The sequence below is a fragment of the Schistocerca nitens genome, chromosome 4 (assembly GCF_023898315.1).
Source record: "Schistocerca nitens isolate TAMUIC-IGC-003100 chromosome 4, iqSchNite1.1, whole genome shotgun sequence".
NCBI lineage: Eukaryota > Metazoa > Arthropoda > Insecta > Orthoptera > Acrididae > Schistocerca > Schistocerca nitens.
The window spans coordinates 154,686,287-154,706,843 of record NC_064617.1 but is presented as its reverse complement, the minus strand read 5'-3'; the positions used below and the strand labels follow the sequence as shown (position 1 = coordinate 154,706,843).

The window sequence follows — 20,557 nt, the reverse complement described above, 5'->3', positions numbered from 1 at the left end:
AACACGAATCTTATCTGTTATAAATAAAATATTTCAGTAATAACACAGACACTTAACAATGCTCATGAATCCAAAATTACCTGGATGATCTCCAGAACTCTACTTAAATCAAAATTTTAAGGATGGGAAAAGCAAAAGAGAGGAATACCATTAGAAGAAAGACAAGCTAAATTACATTTTTAAAAAAAAGTTCAACAATAAAATGTAAAGAGAAGATTAAAGAAAAAAGCTAAATGGAGTCAAGCAGTGATGAGATGTTAGTGAGAAACTACTTGTACTATCCATGGCCAGGTGAAAGAAGGCAATGAAGCCTGGCTGGACATAGATGTGTTGCACATGATGAATTGACATAGAATAGAAATAAGAGAGAGGGGAAAAGTGTGAAAAGTAAAAAACGATGGAGAATTAAAAGAAAGTACATAAGAATAAATTTATTTTGTTTATTTAGTCATCCAATGGCATCTAGAAATGATGTAGTATGTGTCATAACAATAGAACGAAATAAATAGCTCACACACACACACACACACACACACACACACACACACACACACACAGAGAGAGAGAGAGAGAGAGAGAGAGAGAGAGAGAGAGCTTAATGTAAAACTGGGTGCCTAGACAGAGCAAACTCCATCCTCCCAAATGTGAGGTAAGTGTCTTGAAGCAAAGGATGAAGATGTTGGATGTGTTGCTATAGGAGACGGCTCAATGGCTGTGTTTTAAGAAAGAACCAGTTTAAAATATGCTTGCACCCCAATTAAAATGTTTTAAAGGTGAACCCCACCACCCAAATGAACCATGGACCTTGCCATTGGTGGGGAGTCTCGCGTGCCTCAGCAATACAGATAGCCGTACCGTAGATGCAACTACAACAGAGGGGTATCTGTTGAGAGGCCAGACAAATGTGTGGTTCCTGAAGAGGGGCAGCAGCCTTTTCAGTAACAGTCTGGATGATTGACTGATCTGGCCTTGCAACACTAACCAAAATGGCCTTGCTGTGCTGGTACTGCGAACGGCTGAAAGCAAGGGGAAACTACAGCCGTAATTTTTCCCAAGGGCATGCAGCTTTACTGTATGGTTAAATGATGATGACGTCCTGTTGGGTAAAATATTCCAGAGGTAAAATAGTCCCCCATTCGGATCTCCAGGTGGGGACTGCTCAGGAGGATGTTATCAGGAGAAAGAAAACTGGCATACCACAGATTGGAGCGTGGAATGTCAGATCCCTTAATCGGGCAGGTAGGTTAGAAAATTTAAAAACGGAAATGGATAGGTTAAAGATAGATATTGTGGGAATTAGTGAAGTCTGGTGGCAGGTGGAACAAGAGTTCTGATAAGGTGAATACAGGGTTATAAATACAAAATCAAATAGTACCCCTAAGTAGGAGTAGGTTTAATAATGAATAAAAAAATAGGATTGCCGGTAAGCTGCTACAAACAGCATAGTGAACGCATTATTGTGGCCACGCCTACCACAGTAGTACAAGTTTATGTGCCAACTAGCTCAGCAGGTGATGAAGACATTGATGAAATGTATGATTAGATAAAAGAAATTATTAAGATAGTGAGGAGAGACGAAAAGTTAGTAGTCATGAGTGACTGGAATTCGATAGTAGGAAAAGGAAGAGAAGGAAATGTAGTAGGTAAATATGGAATGGGGGTAAGAAATGGAAGAGGAAGCCGCATTGTAGAATTTTGCACAGAGCATAACTTAATCATAGCTAACACTTGGTTCAAGAATCATGAAAGAAGATTGTATACATTGAGGAAGCCTGGAGATACTGGAATGTTTCAGATAGATTATATAATGGTAAGAAAGAGATTTAGGAACCAGGTTTTAAGTTGTAAGACATTTCCAGGGGCAGATGTGGACTCTGACCACAATCTATTGGTTAGGAACTGTAGATTAAAACTGAAGAAACTGCAAGAAGTGGGAATTTCAGGAGATGGGACCAGGATAAACTGAGTAAACCAGAGGTTGTACAGAGTTTCAGGGAGAGCATAAGGGAACAATTGACAAGAATGGGGGAAAGAAATACAGTAGAAGAAGAATGGATAGCTTTGAAGGATGAAATAGTGAAGGCAGCAGAGGATCAAGGTGGTAAAAAGACAAGGGCAATCCTTGGGTAACAGAAGAGATATTGAATTTAATTGATGAGAGGAGAAAATATAAAAATGCAGTAAATGAAACAGGCAGAAAGGAATACAAACGTCTCAAAAATGAGATCGACAGGAAGTGCAAAATGGCTAAGCAGGGATGGCTAGAGGACAAATGTAAGGATGTAGAGGCTTGTCTCTCTAGCGGTAAGATAGATACTGCCTACAGGAAAATTAAAGAGACCTTTGGAGAAAAGAGAACCACTTGTATGAATGTCAAGAGCTCAGATGGAAGCCCAGTTCTAAGCAAAGAAGGGAAATCAGAAAGGTGGAAGGAGTATATAGAGGGTCTATACAAGGGCGATGCACTTGAGGACAATATTATGGAAATGGAAGAAGATGTAAATGAAGATGAAATGGGAGATATGATCATGCGTGTAGATTTTGACACAGCACTGAAAGACCTAAGTGCAAACAAGGCCCCGGGAGTAGACAACATTCCATTAGAACTACTGATGGCCTTGGGAGAGCCAGTCCAGACAAAACTCTACCATCTGTTGAGCCAGATGTACGAGAGAGGCGAAATACCCTCAGACTTGAAGAAGAATATAATAATTCCAATCCCAAAGAAAGCAGGTGTTGACAGATGAGAAAATTACCGAACTATTAGTTTAATACGTCACTGCAAAATACTAATGCGAATTCTTTACAGACGAATCGAAAATCTGATAGAGGCCGACCTCGGGGAAGATCAGATGGATTTCCCAGAAATGTTGGGACACATGAGGCAATACTGAACCTACGACTTATCTCAGAAGACAGATTAAGAAAAGGCAAACGTAAGGTTCTAGCATTTGTAGACTTAGAGAAAGCTTTTAACAATGTTGACTGGAATACTCTGTTTCAAATTCTGAAGGTGGCAGGGGTAAAATACAGGGAGCAAAAGGCTATTTACTATCTGTACAGAAACCAGGTGGCAGTTATAGGAGTCGAGGAGCATGAAAGGGAAGCAGTGGTTGGGAAGGGAGTGAGACAGGGTTGTAGCCTATCCCCGATGTTGTTCAACCTGTATATTGAGCAAGCAGTAAAGGAAACAAAAGAAAAATTCAGAGTAGGAATTAAAATCCATGGAGAAGAAGTAACAACTTCGAGGTTTGCCGATGACTTTGTTTTTCTGTCAGAGACAGCAAAGGACCTGGAAGAGCAGCTGAACAGAATGGACAGTGTCTTGAAAGGAGATACAAGATGAACATCAACAAAAGCAAAACGAGAATAATGGAATGTAGTCAAATTTATTCGGGTGATGTTGAGGGAATTAGATTAGGAAATGAGACACACAACATAGTAGATATGTTTTGCTGTTTGGGGATGTTAGAAGTAGAGAGAATATAAAATGTAGACTGGCAATGGCAAGGAAAGCGTTTTTGAAGAAGAGAAATTTGTTAACATCGAGTATAGATTTAAGTGTCAGGAAGTTGTTTCTGAACGTATTTGTATGGAGTGTAGCCATGTATGGAAGTGAAACATGGACAATAACTAGTTTGGACAAGAAGAGAACAGAAGCTTTCGAAATGTGGTACTACAGAAGAATGCTGAAGATTAGATGGGTAGATCACACAACTAATGAGGAGATAGAATTGGGGAGAAGAGAAATTTGTGGCACAAGTTGGCTAGAAGAATGGATTGGTTGGTAGGACATGTTGTGAGGCATCAAGGGATCACCAATTTAGTATTGGAGGGCAGCTGGAGGGTAAATATCATAGAGAGAGATCAAGAGATGAATACACTAAGCAGATTCAGAAGGATGCAGGTTGCAGTAGGTACTGGGAGATGAAGAAGATTGCAGAGGATAGAGTAACATGGAGAGCTGCATCCAACCAGTCTCTGGACTGAAGACCACAACAACAACAGGTGAAAACTGACATGCACAAATAACTGCATTTTTCCTTAATTATAATTTTATATACAACAGAATATGTTACAACACTGTAGAAGTTACTGAAAACTGAAGCAAAATATTTTTGTTTGTAATCTCCACTACTCATGAATGTCTCAACTTTTCATTTGCAGGACAATTAACAAGCACCTGTCTTTTTATTAGTTCTATCAATTCATCATATTTATTTATTTTGGGTGTTTTAGATGTTAGGCTGATGTTATTGGGAACTGTGATGTCAATAATCATGTGCTATGGCAAGACTTACGCACTACAATTATTAATTATACCAGGACAGTTTGCTATGTTAGTACTGTTCAGCTCAGTACATTTCTCATTGACCATTTTCCGTTACACATGAAACATCGGCATTTGTCATCAGAAACCAAATATTGTGTTAGATAAGGTTCCAGAAGTACTATTCCTCAACTAAGTACAGAACTAGTTTTATCTTACATTCCTGACATCCTCCAATATATTGTCTCTAGAGCATTGTACTCATATTGAGAGTTGTTTACTGTAGGAGTCTCTTGGAGTGTACTTCATGTTGTCTCTTATCATGATATCATGGTTTCTTACAGCCAGGTTACAACCCACAATTTCCAGGAACAACTGCATAAAGGTCAAGAAATAGTATTACCATATATTTCTGTGTTATTTTTCATGTTGACTTCATTAGGATGTAATCAAAGCAAGGATTTTGCCATCCATACATTCATTTTATTTTTACAATTACAGATTTTATGAATTCCTACATGACTGAGATTCAGAAGTACGGGGTGTATCAAAAGGAATCATCTGATTTGACATGTCTATATTTCTGAAACTAATACACATATACAATGAATTTTGTTTTTTTTGATGAACGGGAAACTCAGAAAGTCTTTTTTCATACCATTTCCTAAGTTTTCAATATGACCCCCCCCCCCCCCCCCTTGAGACGCATGGCTTATGTCAATGCAGTATTCAAACGGTCCCCACACTGCAGCGAGCATGTCTTGAGTTATAGCTTCCACAGCTGCTGTTATGTGATGTTTCAGTTCATTCATTGCTATTGGTAACAAAGGTGCATATAGAGTCTTTTATAAACCTCCACAAGGAATAATCAAATACAATCAGGTCTGGTGATCCTGGGGGCCAGTAACGTAAGGCTGAATCATTTGGTCCAGTGCAAACTGATCCATCTTTCAATAATCCTTTGATTTAAAAATTTCCGCACTTCCAGATGCCAGTGTGGTGGTGCCCCATACTGTTGGTACAAGAAATCATTCAAATCAGTCTCCAACTGTGGGAAATGAAAGCTCTCAAGAATATCGTGATATGAACTTCCTGTAACAGTGTTCTCGGCACAGAAAAATGGACCAAACACCTTTTCCCATGAAACTGCACAAAGCACATTAAATGTTGGAGAGTCCCTCTTATGTAGTTCAACTTCTTGTGGTTGTTCCGTACCCCATATTCTCACGTTACGATGGTTCACCTTTCCATGTAAATGGAATGTTGCCTCATCACTAAACACTAAGCATGGAAGAAAACTGTCATCCTCCATCTTGCCAAATACAAAATTGCAAAACTCCACACGTTGTTTGTCACCTTCATTAAGAGCTTGCAGTAGCTGAATTTTGTACGGTTTCATGTGTAAACATCGATGCAACACGTGGCAGACAGACATCTGGGGCATGTTGAGCTGTCGGCTGCATGGCGAATGTATTTCTGCGGACTCCTCGTGAAACTATGGCAGATGCGTTTGACATCTGTGAGAGCCACTTGGGGATGGGCAGGCGATTTGCCTTTACACAAACAACCTGTTTCTTGGAATTGTTCATACCACTGTGTAATGCTCTGTGCTGTAGGAGGATACACACCATACCTAGTATGGAAGTCAAACTGAACAGTTATTATTCAACCACACAGGCCAAACATAGAATACAAAACACTTTCTGTTGTCCTGACACCATTTTTACTAGAACTGAAATGTGTGCACACTGCTGCTACCTAGCAGGAACCATGTAAAACTCAAAAGATGGCCCTTTCCAATACTATGTTGTTCAAGCACATATCTCAATTTTTTAAAATTGGATGATTCTTTTTGATATACCCTGTATTTAACTGTCTGCATGACACGCAGCATGATGTAATGAAAACCTGTGAGAGATTATCTTATTTTTATGTTACTATTGATTTGTAGACTTCGTTTCATGTCTTGGAAGTGTGATTTTTTACTCTTGACTGGAGAACATGTTTGCAAGCTTTTATCACAAACTCTCCAAGGTTTTGATGTAGTTCTTCAATGGTAGCATTTAAGGTGGCTACACCAAATACATAACCTTACCAGGCATCATAATTATTAATGGATTTGACCATGTTTTGCTAATCTGAGCTGTTATTCAGGATCTTATGCCATGAAAATTCCCCACCCAGTGATTTTTTTTTCTTTTGGATATCACAGATACGTGTCACCAAGCTAATTTCAAGATGCCCATAGGTTTAGTACATCACTGCAAAACTGAAGACAGAATACATGTGTGAGGACAGTTCAAGGTTTGCTGATTAACAGCCATGCAGTCACCCCCCCCCCCCCCCCCCTACACACACACACACACACACACACACACACACAGACAGAGAGAGAGAGAGAGAGAGAGAGAGAGAGAGAGGCTGTTACTGCAGCCCAAAAGTGTAACTAGTCAGCTCAAGTGGGATAGGTGAGGAGAAAATCAAAACTTAAAATCAAAATCCATTTATTTGTCTGGAGACAACATTACTGTTAAGTGAGACATCATCTGTATAATAGTCATTTCTTTAACAAGTGTTTCATAATTAACTAATGCATACCAGTTACTTATAAAATATTCACAGTTAGGTATTACACTGTTTACACATGGTAATTTATACTAACAAATTACACTGGTTAAAAAAATTTACACTTCCACATTACACTGATTACCTTATATAACATTTGTTTCAGATATTCTTTAAATTAGTGGCTCATTTAGATTATTATGCATGAATTTCTCAATACTATAGCTCTCTTTTTGGCCAAGGATCTATTACTATTTTAATTTTATCCTTTAATATTTTTCACACTTTGGTGGTGCTTCATTATAAATACTTTACCAATGTGTGCAAAATGGTTTTTGCTTTTGCATAGTCTGGTTCACAGATTATTTATCATACCTCTATTTTTAATTCTGTAAGCATAATTTGGAATATCCTACAAGCTGGGGAAAGTACATATTTTGCATTCAATGAAGTACACTTTTTTCAAGAAGTAGTGCTGCCTAAACCAAAAATGCATCTTTAGAATTTCTTCTGCCAGAAGGAAACATTCTTAGTTCACCAGGATTTCTCCAGAGAATTAGTGCACGGTTCAAACATTTACAGAAAATAGCATAATAAACTATAAGAAGAAGATATTATGGACACAATATTTTGATTTTCTCTTGCTGTACACTACCTCTGACAAGGCTTTGCTAAGAACCACTAGAGCAGCACAGGTGAGTTGTCTACTATAAAACCATGTAAGGTCAATAACACAACTACTTTAACTGACTTGATTGTAGATAATCTACTTTAAAAATTATGCTGTGTCTTGTGTTTAACAGGTTGCCAACTTTAAAAATGTTTTGTCGGTTTTTCTCGTTATTGTTTCAATAACTATTTACATTACTGACACTACTGAAATATGCCTGCTGTTTGTAGGCAAGTTCCTCCTTTTTTATACATAGACAGGACAGTGGTTAAGATGGAGGGGGAATGTGGAAGTGAAGATGGCAGGTGAGGGAGACTATGAAGATCATTTATGTTGCCCATATATGTGCAAAGGGGATGTGGCTTACAGCTACTCAAGAAGGTGGAGAGTATGGTTGGGGCCACTAGATAAGAAGCACTAAGAAAATATCACACGGAGAGTACAGAAAGGCATCTACAGTCGACCTCATCACAGAACTGAGGAAGTTTCTGATTTAGACATTACACCTGCCTCCAGACAAGAGGTACCCAATCACTTCCCTGAATAAAGTTGCAAACTGACAGCTGTTCTGAGACCACAGTAGTGAACCTACCTGCCTTCTTCACTTCTGTCAGCTTCTAGAAAGTTACAAGACAACATTGTTGCCAACAGGAGCAATAATCTGCAGCTGGCTGTATTCAGCATTTGTCCACAGCAGAGTATCTTTCCCTTTGCAGACGATTTCTATCACTGTAGTGTCGGTGAGAGAAGATCCCTGACGGCTTTGATGGCCTTGAGGCAGCTGCTTTGCGTGACTACCACAACTAATCATATAATGCGATTTTGTACGTGTGTCTGTGGCAACGCTTCACTGTTGTCAGAACTCTATGTTTACATTTCACATTTGAAAGTTTGCAACACTGCTGCCAGCTGTCAGGGATCTTCTCTCAGTGACTGTACTACAGGACGCAGACCAAGTGTACACTTGATTTGATCCCCTCTCTTGAGGTGACATCGCATGCCTAATATCGGAGATGCCTACAACCAACACCCCTCGTTTCCCAACAGCGGCTGCCTGAAGCTTGACAATTGACAGACTACTGGTCAAGAAGAAGAGGCACGGTCTCATTATCAGCGGAAGGTAATGACTCAAACCTATTTACTACAACTTTGGTCCTATAAACAATAGCTGTACCAACTTTCCACAGCCATTTAATTTTGATGATTGAAATGGAATAAAAAAAAGGAAAGGAGGAGATCTGTATTTAACGTCCTATTGACAACGAGGTCATTAGAGATGCAGCACAAGCTCGGATTTGGGAAGGGTGGAAAATGAAATTGGTCATGCCCTTTCAAAGGAACCATCCCGGCATTTACCTAAAGCGATTTATGGAAATCAAGGAAAACGTAAATCTGGATGGCTGGATGTAGGTTTGAACCGTCGTCCTCCCAAATGCGAGTCCAGTGTACTAACCACTCAGCTATCTCACTTGGTTGGCATAAAAATTCTGGAATTAAAAGTAAGCACTTTTCTATATGAGGTACCGATTTTACATTTGGAAAAGGACTGACATGAATAAATTACTGGGTAAAATAGTAATTAATAATTCATACGGCACATACTATCCACTGTTCTTCCTCAGAGTGTAACGGGGACATATGCACACCCATTCATAGCAACATGACACAAACTATGACCAAAATACAAATTCTGTGATAAACAGAACATGTAGTATTTTGCCCTACTACATAGGGCTTTTATATGTTTATGTAAAATATTTATTGCTTGCTGCCATCTTACACTGAATGAGATGTTATCTGATTTGCCTCGACTTCATCAGCTACTATTCTTATAATGATTATAATGAGAATTTATATTTTGTTCTACTATTTTCATACACCTCGATAATTCTGTGTTCATATTCCTTAAGTTATATCATTATTTTGTCCTGTTCATGTAATTTTGCTTCATTTATTCCCAATCTGTGTGCTTTTTGAAAGACAGTTTCATGTCTGATATTCTCCAATATTTACTAGTTCTAAAACTCATATTCTGTGTGTTTACAATTTTTGATGTGAACTAATTAATAATAATAAAAGTATCAAACTCCAAAATTAAAACTGAAGAACGAATAACTTTTTTGACAAACCACTAACATACACTCCTGGAAATTGAAATAAGAACACCGTGAATGCATTGTCCCAGGAAGGGGAAACTTTATTGACACATTCCTGGGGTCAGATACATCACATGATCACACTGACAGAACCACAGGCACATAGACACAGGCAACAGAGCATGCACAATGTCGGCACTAGTACAGTGTATATCCACCTTTCACAGCAATGCAGGCTGCTATTCTCCCATGGAGACGATCGTAGAGATGCTGGATGTAGTCCTGTGGAACGGCTTGCCATGCCATTTCCACCTGGCGCCTCAGTTGGACCAGCGTTCGTGCTGGACGTGCAGACCGCGTGAGACGACACTTCATCCAGTCCCAAACATACTCAATGGGGGACAGATCCGGAGATCTTGCTGGCCAGGGTAGTTGACTTACACCTTCTAGAGCACGTTGGGTGGCACGGGATACATGCGGACGTGCATTGTCCTGTTGGAACAGCAAGTTCCCTTGCCGGTCTAGGAATGGTAGAACGATGGGTTCGATGACGGTTTGGATGTACCGTGCACTATTCAGTGTCCCCTCGACGATCACCAGTGGTGTACGGCCAGTGTAGGAGATCGCTCCCCACACCATGATGCCGGGTGTTGGCCCTGTGTGCCTCGGTCGTATGCAGTCCTGATTGTGGCGCTCACCTGCACGGCGCCAAACACGCATACGACCATCATTGGCACCAAGGCAGAAGCGACTCTCATCGCTGAAGACGACACGTCTCCATTCGTCCCTCCATTCACGCCTGTTGCGACACCACTGGAGGCGGGCTGCACGATGTTGGGGCGTGAGCGGAAGACGGCCTAACGGTGTGCGGGACCGTAGCCCAGCTTCATGGAGACGGTTGCGAATGGTTCTCGCCGATACCCCAGGAGCAACAGTGTCCCTAATTTGCTGGGAAGTGGCGGTGCGGTCCCCTACGGCACTGCGTAGGATCCTACGGTCTTGGCGTGCATCCGTGTGTCGCTGCGGTCCGGTCCCAGGTCGACGGGCACATGCACCTTCCGCCGACCACTGGCGACAACATCGATGTACTGTGGAGACCTCACGCCCCAAGTGTTGAGCAATTCGGCGGTACGTCCACCCGGCCTCCCGCATGCCCACTATACGCCCTCGCTCAAAGTCCGTCAACTGCACATACGGTTCACGTCCACGCTGTCGCGGCATGCTACCAGTGTTAAAGACTGCGATGGAGCTCCGTATGCCACGGCAAACTGGCTGACACTGACGGCGGCGGTGCACAAATGCTGCGCAGCTAGCGCCATTCGACGGCCAACACCGCGGGTCCTGGTGTGTCCGCTGTGCCGTGCGTGTGATCATTGCTTGTACAGCCCTCTTGCAGTGTCCGGAGCAAGTATGGTGGGTCTGACACACCGGTGTCAATGTGTTCTTTTTTCCATTTCCAGGAGTGTATTTACCAAATCCGCAACTCTGATACCAATTTGTTTTTAAGTAGTTTCCTTGCGGTAGTCCACAAGGTTACATTTCTTTGATGACATTTACTTAAGCTCACTGCTGATGTCAATGGGTGATTACATATTATGCATACCAGACTTCTTCATAAGTTAATTGCATGCTGTCTTCTCGAAAATTTCTGATAACAGTAGTTGTAGTATACTTATAAACCCTATAATTATACAACAGCAACAGTTCTCTTAATGTCTAATTTCAGAAAGAGATCATTAAAAATAACCTAGATAGGTAATGAGAATGTTATATGCTTTCCAAAACTGTACCAAAGCTATAAAGTTTGTAAGTTCATTGTTCAAATCTTGATCATTCTTCTTTTTCTGTGGTTAAAAGATTGACGAAATTATATATTAATTATACTTTCCTATAATTTCCTAGCAGATTCATGATGGAGCTGTTGCAAACCAGCAGATCTGAATTGACTAACAAGTCTAATACTACGCATAGGTGCACAGATTAAATCTATTCTTGTGGCAGGAAAAGAAGAGTTATTTCTTTGAAAATACGTTTTACTTACTAAGCATACATTTCTTGTCATGTGCATTACTTTAATGGTTATTTACTTTAGCTACAATTTTGATCATTAAAGCCCATAATGTCTGAATAACTGGCAGGAGTTCAATTAGTTAAATTCATCAAAAACTCTTGATATTTTAACAAGTAACCCTGTCTTTTCAAAATACGAACTGAATCCAGTGGTACCCTGCAATACAAACCCACGGTGGGAAAGGCTGTGCAAGCATGAACCAAATAAGATGTTATACAGGGCAACAGACAACACATAATCAAAACTAGCACCACAGTCAATGCGAAATAACAATCGCAGAGGTGTATTGACGAAATACTTATATAAAGGATCCCATTCAGAATTCAAATAAAATCCTTTATCCCTTGTTACAAGCGGAGGACAGTGTCAGAAAAGCATTAGATCAACTGGAATAATGATGATGGTCACCAATCAAAGCAACCAATTACTGTTCACTAATACTACTACAGTGTGGAGAAGTATAACAGGAACTTTAGAATAGGTTTGCTGAATTGTTCTACAAGGTGTTACAGAAATGCTTTTACAAAAATTTTCAGTTGTATTTAAGATCAATGCATTCTGTGTACAAAACAAATTTTTAACAATGATTAAAATTAATTTTATCACACAACTTACAAAAATACAGAACTGCCAATTTCAATGAATGTTTTATATCATTTCCATGTGCCACATTTCTTAATGCTGGCTGGTATAATTAAAGCTACACGAATGTCTGTTGAAAGATACATATTTTGGGCAGTTGGTGGGAAGGGTAAGGTAGGTCCAGAACTTGTCTAGTTCAACATAATAAATTTCCTAAAATCGCCTCAAATTGTCTGGCACAATTGACTTTGAACAGCCTGTGGCTGTAGCATGTGTCAAAAACTCTGGATATACCAGTTTCCAAATTTGATGAAAAATTCACAATTTTCGCCCAACTTCTCATGTGACTCGAAATATAAATCTTTATCCATAAGTAAAGGTTAAAGAGAAAACCTACTCTGTAAATGGCAATGTCTCTCAGTGTCTACTACAATCATTCTACCATAGAAAATTTGTCAGTAAGCTACTACAGGTCTAGGCTGTACATAGACAAAAGGTATAATACTGTGTCTATTAAGTTGCACAGATGGGTGGTGTGGGATGGGTATGAGGGTGAGTGTTCTTCATCTCTGAAAATAGGCAACTGATGACTGCTAAGTGTCAACTACTTCTACTGAAAGAGGTGACCCTGTGGTAAGCACACTAGACTTTCAGGAGGATGATAGTTCAAAACTCATGCAGCCACCCAGGTTTAGTTTTTCCTGATTTCTCCGAACTGCTCCAGACAAATGCTGGGATGGCTCCTTTGGAAAAGGAATGTTCAGTCTCTTTCCCCATACTTTCATAATCTGGGTTATTGCTCCACCTCCAGTGCCCACAGTGTCACAGTGTCAATGGGAAGTTAAACTAAACTATACTCTGCCTTCTATCTACACTCTGTAAGCCACCTTATGGTGTGTGGCAGAGGGTGCTCTGCATACCACGGTCTGCTGGTAAGCTTCCATGCACACTCAAATCTCTTTAATTTTATCTTCAACAATATTATGAAAAGAATAGTTGCTACTCAACAAATAGCGGAGATGCTGAGTCACAGATAGGCACAACAAAAAGACTGTCAGAAAATGAGATTTTGGACAACAAGGCCTTCATCAGAGGTAGAACACACACACACACACACACACACACACACACACACACACACACACACACACACACATGCACGCAAGACCGCAGTCTCTGGCTGCTGAGGCCACACTCCAATGAATGTCTTGTTGGCTGAAAGCTCATTTTCTGACAGGCTTTTTGTTGTGCCTATCTGTGATTCATCATCTCTGCTACACGGTGAGTAGCAAATATTCTTTTCATAATATTGTTACATTCCATCCTCCATTTTCTATTGTTTAATTTTATCTTCATGGTCTATTTACAAGATATATATAGGGAGAAGCAAAATAATGTTTGACTCTTCTAGGACCTTGAACAGTAAATCGTACTATGATGCAAGAAAACTCTCTTGCAGCATCTTACTTAGGTCATGGGGGGTAAGGTGTTTATGGGGCAGTTTGAGGTATAGCATTTCATATCACGTCTATGGTAAGTAAGAGATGGTAGCGGACAGGCAGCTTCAAACAATGAGTCATGGTTACTGCATGACAGATACACTCTCATTCAGTAGATAGCTGCAAGTAGTTACGAATGTGGCTGAAAGATGTCAGATTCTTACGGATTGTGAAGTTATCAAGTAGTTAAACTTTGGAATCAATACTTTAGTTATTGTGATTATTGTGACTGCCATTAATTATTGTTAATTTGTTTACTATTGTGAATGATGGTGTAAATGGAAAGTGAGATATTAAATAAATATTTTATGTCTATTAAGTGTTTTACACATTAGTGTGAGTACTGTGATTGTAGAGAGAGACTGAATCATGCTCTCAAGGGAATTTTGTAATGTACAACTAGTCAGTTCATGGGACTGCGAAAACAAACGTTTTATAATGTTCCTGTTATTTGAAGAGAGAGTTATTTAGATATTTGTGGAGTTTCTAAATTTGTTCATTTAGTAAATTGTTCATAAAAGCTATTACGTTGTGACTGGTCAAATGTGAAACACTTAGGATTGCATGGTTTAATACTAATATCAGATTGGCTATGACTTGTATCAGGCAAACAGAGGACAGTACTTTTGTATGTACACTCCTGGAAATTGAAATAAGAACACCGTGAATTCATTGTCCCAGGAAGGGGAAACTTTATTGACACATTCCTGGGGTCAGATACATCACATGATCACACTGACAGAACCACAGGCACATAGACACAGGCAACAGAGCATGCACAATGTCGGCACTAGTACAGTGTATATCCACCTTTCGCAGCAATGTAGGCTGCTGTTCTCCCATGGAGACGATCGTAGAGATGCTGGATGTAGTCCTGTGGAACAGCTTGCCATGCCATTTCCACCTGGCGCCTCAGTTGGACCAGCGTTCGTGCTGGACGTGCAGACCGCGTGAGACGACACTTCATCCAGTCCCAAACATACTCAATGGGGGACAGATCCGGAGATCTTGCTGGCCAGGGTAGTTGACTTACACCTTCTAGAGCACGTTGGGTGGCACGGGATACATGCGGACGTGCATTGTCCTGTTGGAACAGCAAGTTCCCTTGCCGGTCTAGGAATGGTAGAACGATGGGTTCGATGACGGTTTGGATGTACCGTGCACTATTCAGTGTCCCCTCGACGATCACCAGTGGTGTACGGCCAGTGTAGGAGATCGCTCCCCACACCATGATGCCGGGTGTTGGCCCTGTGTGCCTCGGTCGTATGCAGTCCTGATTGTGGCGCTCACCTGCACGGCGCCAAACACGCATACGACCATCATTGGCACCAAGGCAGAAGCGACTCTCATCGCTGAAGACGACACGTCTCCATTCGTCCCTCCATTCACGCCTGTCGCGACACCACTGGAGGCGGGCTGCACGATGTTGGGGCGTGAGCGGAAGACGGCCTAACGGTGTGCGGGACCGTAGCCCAGCTTCATGGAGACGGTTGCGAATGGTCCTCGCCGATACCCCAGGAGCAACAGTGTCCCTAATTTGCTGGGAAGTGGCGGTGCGGTCCCCTACGGCACTGCGTAGGATCCTACGGTCTTGGCGTGCATCCGTGCGTCGCTGCGGTCCGGTCCCAGGTCGACGGGCACGTGCACCTTCCGCCGACCACTGGCGACAACATCGATGTACTGTGGAGACCTCACGCCCCACGTGTTGAGCAATTCGGCGGTACGTCCACCCGGCCTCCCGCATGCCCACTATACGCCCTCGCTCAAAGTCCGTCAACTGCACATACGGTTCACGTCCACGCTGTCGCGGCATGCTACCAGTGTTAAAGACTGCGATGGAGCTCCATATGCCACGGCAAACTGGCTGACACTGACGGCGGCGGTGCACAAATGCTGCGCAGCTAGCGCCATTCGACGGCCAACACCGCGGTTCCTGGTGTGTCCGCTGTGCCGTGCGTGTGATCATTGCTTGTACAGCCCTCTCGCAGTGTCCGGAGCAAGTATGGTGGGTCTGACACACCGGTGTCAATGTGTTCTTTTTTCCATTTCCAGGAGTGTATTTTCTGGGATAAAGAATTTCTCTGCGAAAGCTTGGAGCACACTCATTCTCATGTTCAGATGCGGACAAAAGGGGCTTGGAACAGAAGTGATAATTTTGCAGAATAATGATTAAACTTGACTGTGGAATGCCACAAAGTGGACACAATGTTTGAGAAAAATGACCAAGTGAAATTCTGATTTCAATACATAAACTGCAACTTTTGAATAACCAAAATCCACACGGCATGTTATACAAGTTGTGACTGCAAACTGAACATTCACAATGGTGAAATTGTGTAATATTTGAGCTAGCTTTCTGTCACATAGAAACTGTTTGGTAATCCTTTTGGTAATGGGTTCAGCTAATTACCAAAGCTGGCTATTATGAGTGACTACAACTCTGTGTGTGTGTGTGTGTGTGTGTGTGTGTGTGTCAGAAACTACCTTTCCATTAATGCTCAGCTAACTTGATACTGAAAAAACATTTGTTGCACCCATTGGATTTGTATAATGCTACTGGTTCTACTACAGTTTTCCCAGAAAGGGACAACATTCATTTTTAACAGGGAAGGTGTGCAGACCGGACTGTACAAGAAGAAATGACCACAAGGTGAGTGAACACATTTCTGAATGAAGAGTATATAATAACTGTGACACTACAAGTTGTGAGTCCTTGTGAGGGGACTATGGATTCAGGATTTGCCGTAACTCAGTTTGGAAGGAAGGAATGGTATCATTAGGAACAGTTTTATATGTTGAGTCATCTGAGAGCTGTCTCCAGAAGCTTTCCCCCCTGATTTGGGATAGATTTATCAATTACATCTTTGTGGTCTGAACTTATGATGAAGAAGTACTCCACTTCAAATAACAGCTTAACTCCTTTTACCAAAATGAATTCACCTGGTCTTTTTCCAAATTCCACACCACCTTCTTTGATATTTACCTACATTTCACTGGATTTTACATCCAGACCTCTGGCCATATAAAATAAACTAATAGACAACACTACCTCGACTTTGATAGCTGCCATCTTTCCACATCAAAAGCTCCCTTCCCTGCAGCCTAAGCATTCATGAGCAACGTACGTGCTCTGCCTCTGAATCCCTCAACATCTGTACCAACAACCTCTGCCAGCTTGTCCTCATCCACAACTACTACTAAGGTCTTGTCCCGCAAACAAATCTCCTGGGTAGTCTCATCCTCTCATCCCCCAACAAATACAACTCCTACTTTCAAAACATCTGTAAGTACACAGCTTCACTCAAGCGTCAAATGCCTCCATACATTATTCCGTCAGGGCTATTGCTTTCACAGGCCAAGCCTTGAAGATAGGTCGTATCTCCCCAATTCTTCCCATATCACTCACAGTTGTCCTCTGTCACATTCGTAACATTCCTGGCAAACCATATGACATTTACAGACCATATCTCCACTCCAAGGTTCCCACTACTGCAGTAAAACTTGGTCCAAGCACCTAGTCGCTAACACTTACTCCATCATCACCACTGAAACTTGTACATCAAAGGTAGAGCAACATGTGAAATAATTCCTACTGTTTGACAACTGTGTTCACTGCCTGCTTTTTATGAAGTAACGACTCCCACTAAACCAGTTGAGATTGTGTATGGACACACAAGAAATGTCCACTTTGGAAATAGCCAATGTCCAGTTGCTGAACAGCATGAATCAAGGGATCTCAAGACACTGAAACACCACAAAGGCCATCTGGATTTTACCACTCTATACTGTTTTGGCGAATTCCAGATTTAGGAACATTCTCTCCAACATATCATCACATCCTCCCACCCTCATGGGCTTAATCCCACTATCTCCTTCATCCCTTGTTTTTGTATTTATTTATTCACATACTCAATAATTTACTGTGTTACTTTCCTAACTTCATGCAAAACGCCACCCCCTTTCTGTTTTCATTTTTTTCCATCTTTGCACCCACTTTCTCTTTAGCTCTTGATTATAATATTTCTTTCGGTTCTCATTTCTCTTCCATTCACTACACTCTGATCCCTTAGAGACTCTGATTCTCTTACTTTGACCTCACCCCCCTATGACACCTTCCCATTCATCTCACTTTGTCTTCACAACAGACAGGTCCCTCTCAAATTAGTGTCCGAGTGACCCACTCCTACTTTCTTTCTAATCACCTCCAACCTATCCCTCTTTCCTCCCTAAAGGACAAACTAAGAATTTTGAAAGCTAGAATGCTTTTTTCTATTTACAGGAATACAAGCATCTACTGGCAGCACTTGGAATTTCACTTACTGAAGACAGTCATTTCGTCACTTTGTAATTTTATAGTTTTCTCAAGTAAATTTTCCTTTTGAAACAACTAAAATTATGTATTCTGCCCATTGAGAGAATAATTTTGTTTGTAATGAAGATAAAATTTAGGGATACAATTATAAACCAGGCACATATGCCACCAAGTCGACATGAAGAAGAATTGACTGACAAATGTATGATGAAATAGGTTACTGGAAGAATCAAGGAAGACAAAAGCCTTATTAAGCTCAATAATCTGAATACTGTATTGTTGGAAATAGAATGGAAGCAGAAATGGCTGTGGGCTGGAATCACAGAAGACACTCTTGTGGAATTCTTTATGGGAAAGAAAAAGTTTCCACAGTGTACACGTTTTTTAATCATCACCCACACAGACGAAATTGCATGAAAATAGTAAGAGACATCAAGTTGGTTTCAGAAATGTTAAACAAACATTTGGAAATTGGGTTAAAGCCTAGAGAGCTTATCTATGCTATTATATAAAGACAAGTCATCATTTAATGTTGTTATCAAAAATCTCAAAAAGTTGTTGACCGATTTACTTCACATAATCACATGATACTCTTAATAAATGTTCAAATGAGGTGAAGGTTACTGGCAAAACCAGTTGATGATCAGTTCAGTTGGACCAGAGGACCCAGTCCCTTCCATGTACACAGCCCACACAATTCTGGGGCCACTACCAGCTTGTCTTGTTGACAACTGAGTCCACATATGAACCCTGTCATCAGCACTTACCAACTGAAATCGGGACTCATCTGACAAGCTCTTGGTTTTCCAGTTGCCTATAGTAAGTTTACAATTAGTTGCGACTTTTGACAGTTCAGTACAGAGTGAGCAGAGTGAATGTAGTTGCCAGCATGTGCTGGGTGTGTCAGCTGGTGACGATAATGCCAGGCCTACTTGGTGCGGAACCTGTCAGGCTCGCTTGCCTGCACGAACAGCAAGCTGCGCAAGCCAGCAGATCAGCTAGCTTTCTCAAACGATTTTAAAGAAACTATTGAGTAAAAAGTCTGATTCTCACAAATCTTGTAGCTTATTTCATCAGCTTAATGTTGAACTGCCTCTGATATTGCTAATGGCCATAGTTACTGCGATATTTTGATAGCAGGTAAACTACTAAACGAAATTCTTAAAGTTTGCAGTGAAAAATAATGGTCGCTATGAATTTCTGTTTGGTGCATGTTACATCATGTGTTGCTGCTTATGAAATGTAGATAACATATTGCATTATTCTTTAAACTTGGATGGATATAGCTAACTGTCTCAGTCTCGAGAAAATGGAATGTATGTGAAGAGCGCACTGTCACGAATGCAGAATGAAATATTCACAAATCCTTTGTATCTCATAAAAGGTCTGAAATATCAAAACGAGATTTTGGCAAATGATAGCACGCAAAGAGGAGAGCATTTTGACATATGATTAATATGTGAAACTTCCCAATCTACTGTGATATTGAAGCACCTACAGATTTTTTTCAATGAAATAATGTAATTTTTAAGGATCATCGATAGCTGGTGAAACGAGAATTGCTGTGGGTTTTGCAACAATATAAGTGAAGATATTTCACACTAATTTTTATACGAAACATGGCCTTTTTCATAAATTATTGGCCTGTCTTGCCCTCAGTTGCTAGTTTAATATTATACTGTTTCAAGATTGTGTTGCAATTTCTTTTCCAGCTGCATCAGAAAGTTAGTGACACCGCAGTTTTTTGGCAAAAGAAGCCCGATTTTAAAACAGCAACAAGAGAAGTTACATATTCCTCAAAACTCATCACAGTCCTTCATGAATCCCTTTCCTCAACTACCTTCTTGATGCGGCTGAGAACTTGAGACTAGTTCTGTGGTGTAGCAGTTGCAATGGCTTCTTTTGTCAGTTTTTCAACTTCACTGAGAGTAAATTTCTTGTTGTTTTTTGCTACATTATTTTTCACTAGGCACATACATTCTGTGTTGGATTTAAAAGAGCATGATACAGAGGAAGTCTGATTAAATTATGCCCTTTAGCATTAGCTAGTTTGTCGATCTGGCAGCATCGAGTGTTTGGATTGCACAGCGCTACAAGTTCCATTAACTATGCCTTATACAAGCTATGTTCAACTTTATCCAATAGACCATTTCCTTCTACCCATAGCAATATATCTGCTTTCCTCCACTGCATTGTTGGGGCACTATCAATCACAACAGAGTGGTATGCGCATTGTCCGTTACTATTGTTGAATATGAAGGACTATTTTGCAGCAGAACGTTATCTTCACATCTGGTGAACATGTTCTTGGACAACAACTTTTAATGCATACCTCTTTTTCAGACGTGCTGCACTGTTGTTATTAATGCAATGCCAACACAAAACACTTGTTCACAATAACTGATGGCTGCAGAACACTTCAACACTGTTCGGTTTTTCCACACCATTTCAACAGGGGTGCTTTACCAACCAAATTGCTAGCGGTGTGGTAG

The 20,557-nt window shown here is 40.8% G+C and overlaps 1 protein-coding gene across 3 annotated transcripts in view; it reads right to left on the bottom strand.

The window, feature by feature from the left end:
- Positions 1–20,557, bottom strand: part of LOC126251768 (TATA element modulatory factor) — a 181,768-nt gene that overhangs the window by 57,993 nt on the left and 103,218 nt on the right. The gene's annotated exons all lie outside the window — the stretch shown is intronic.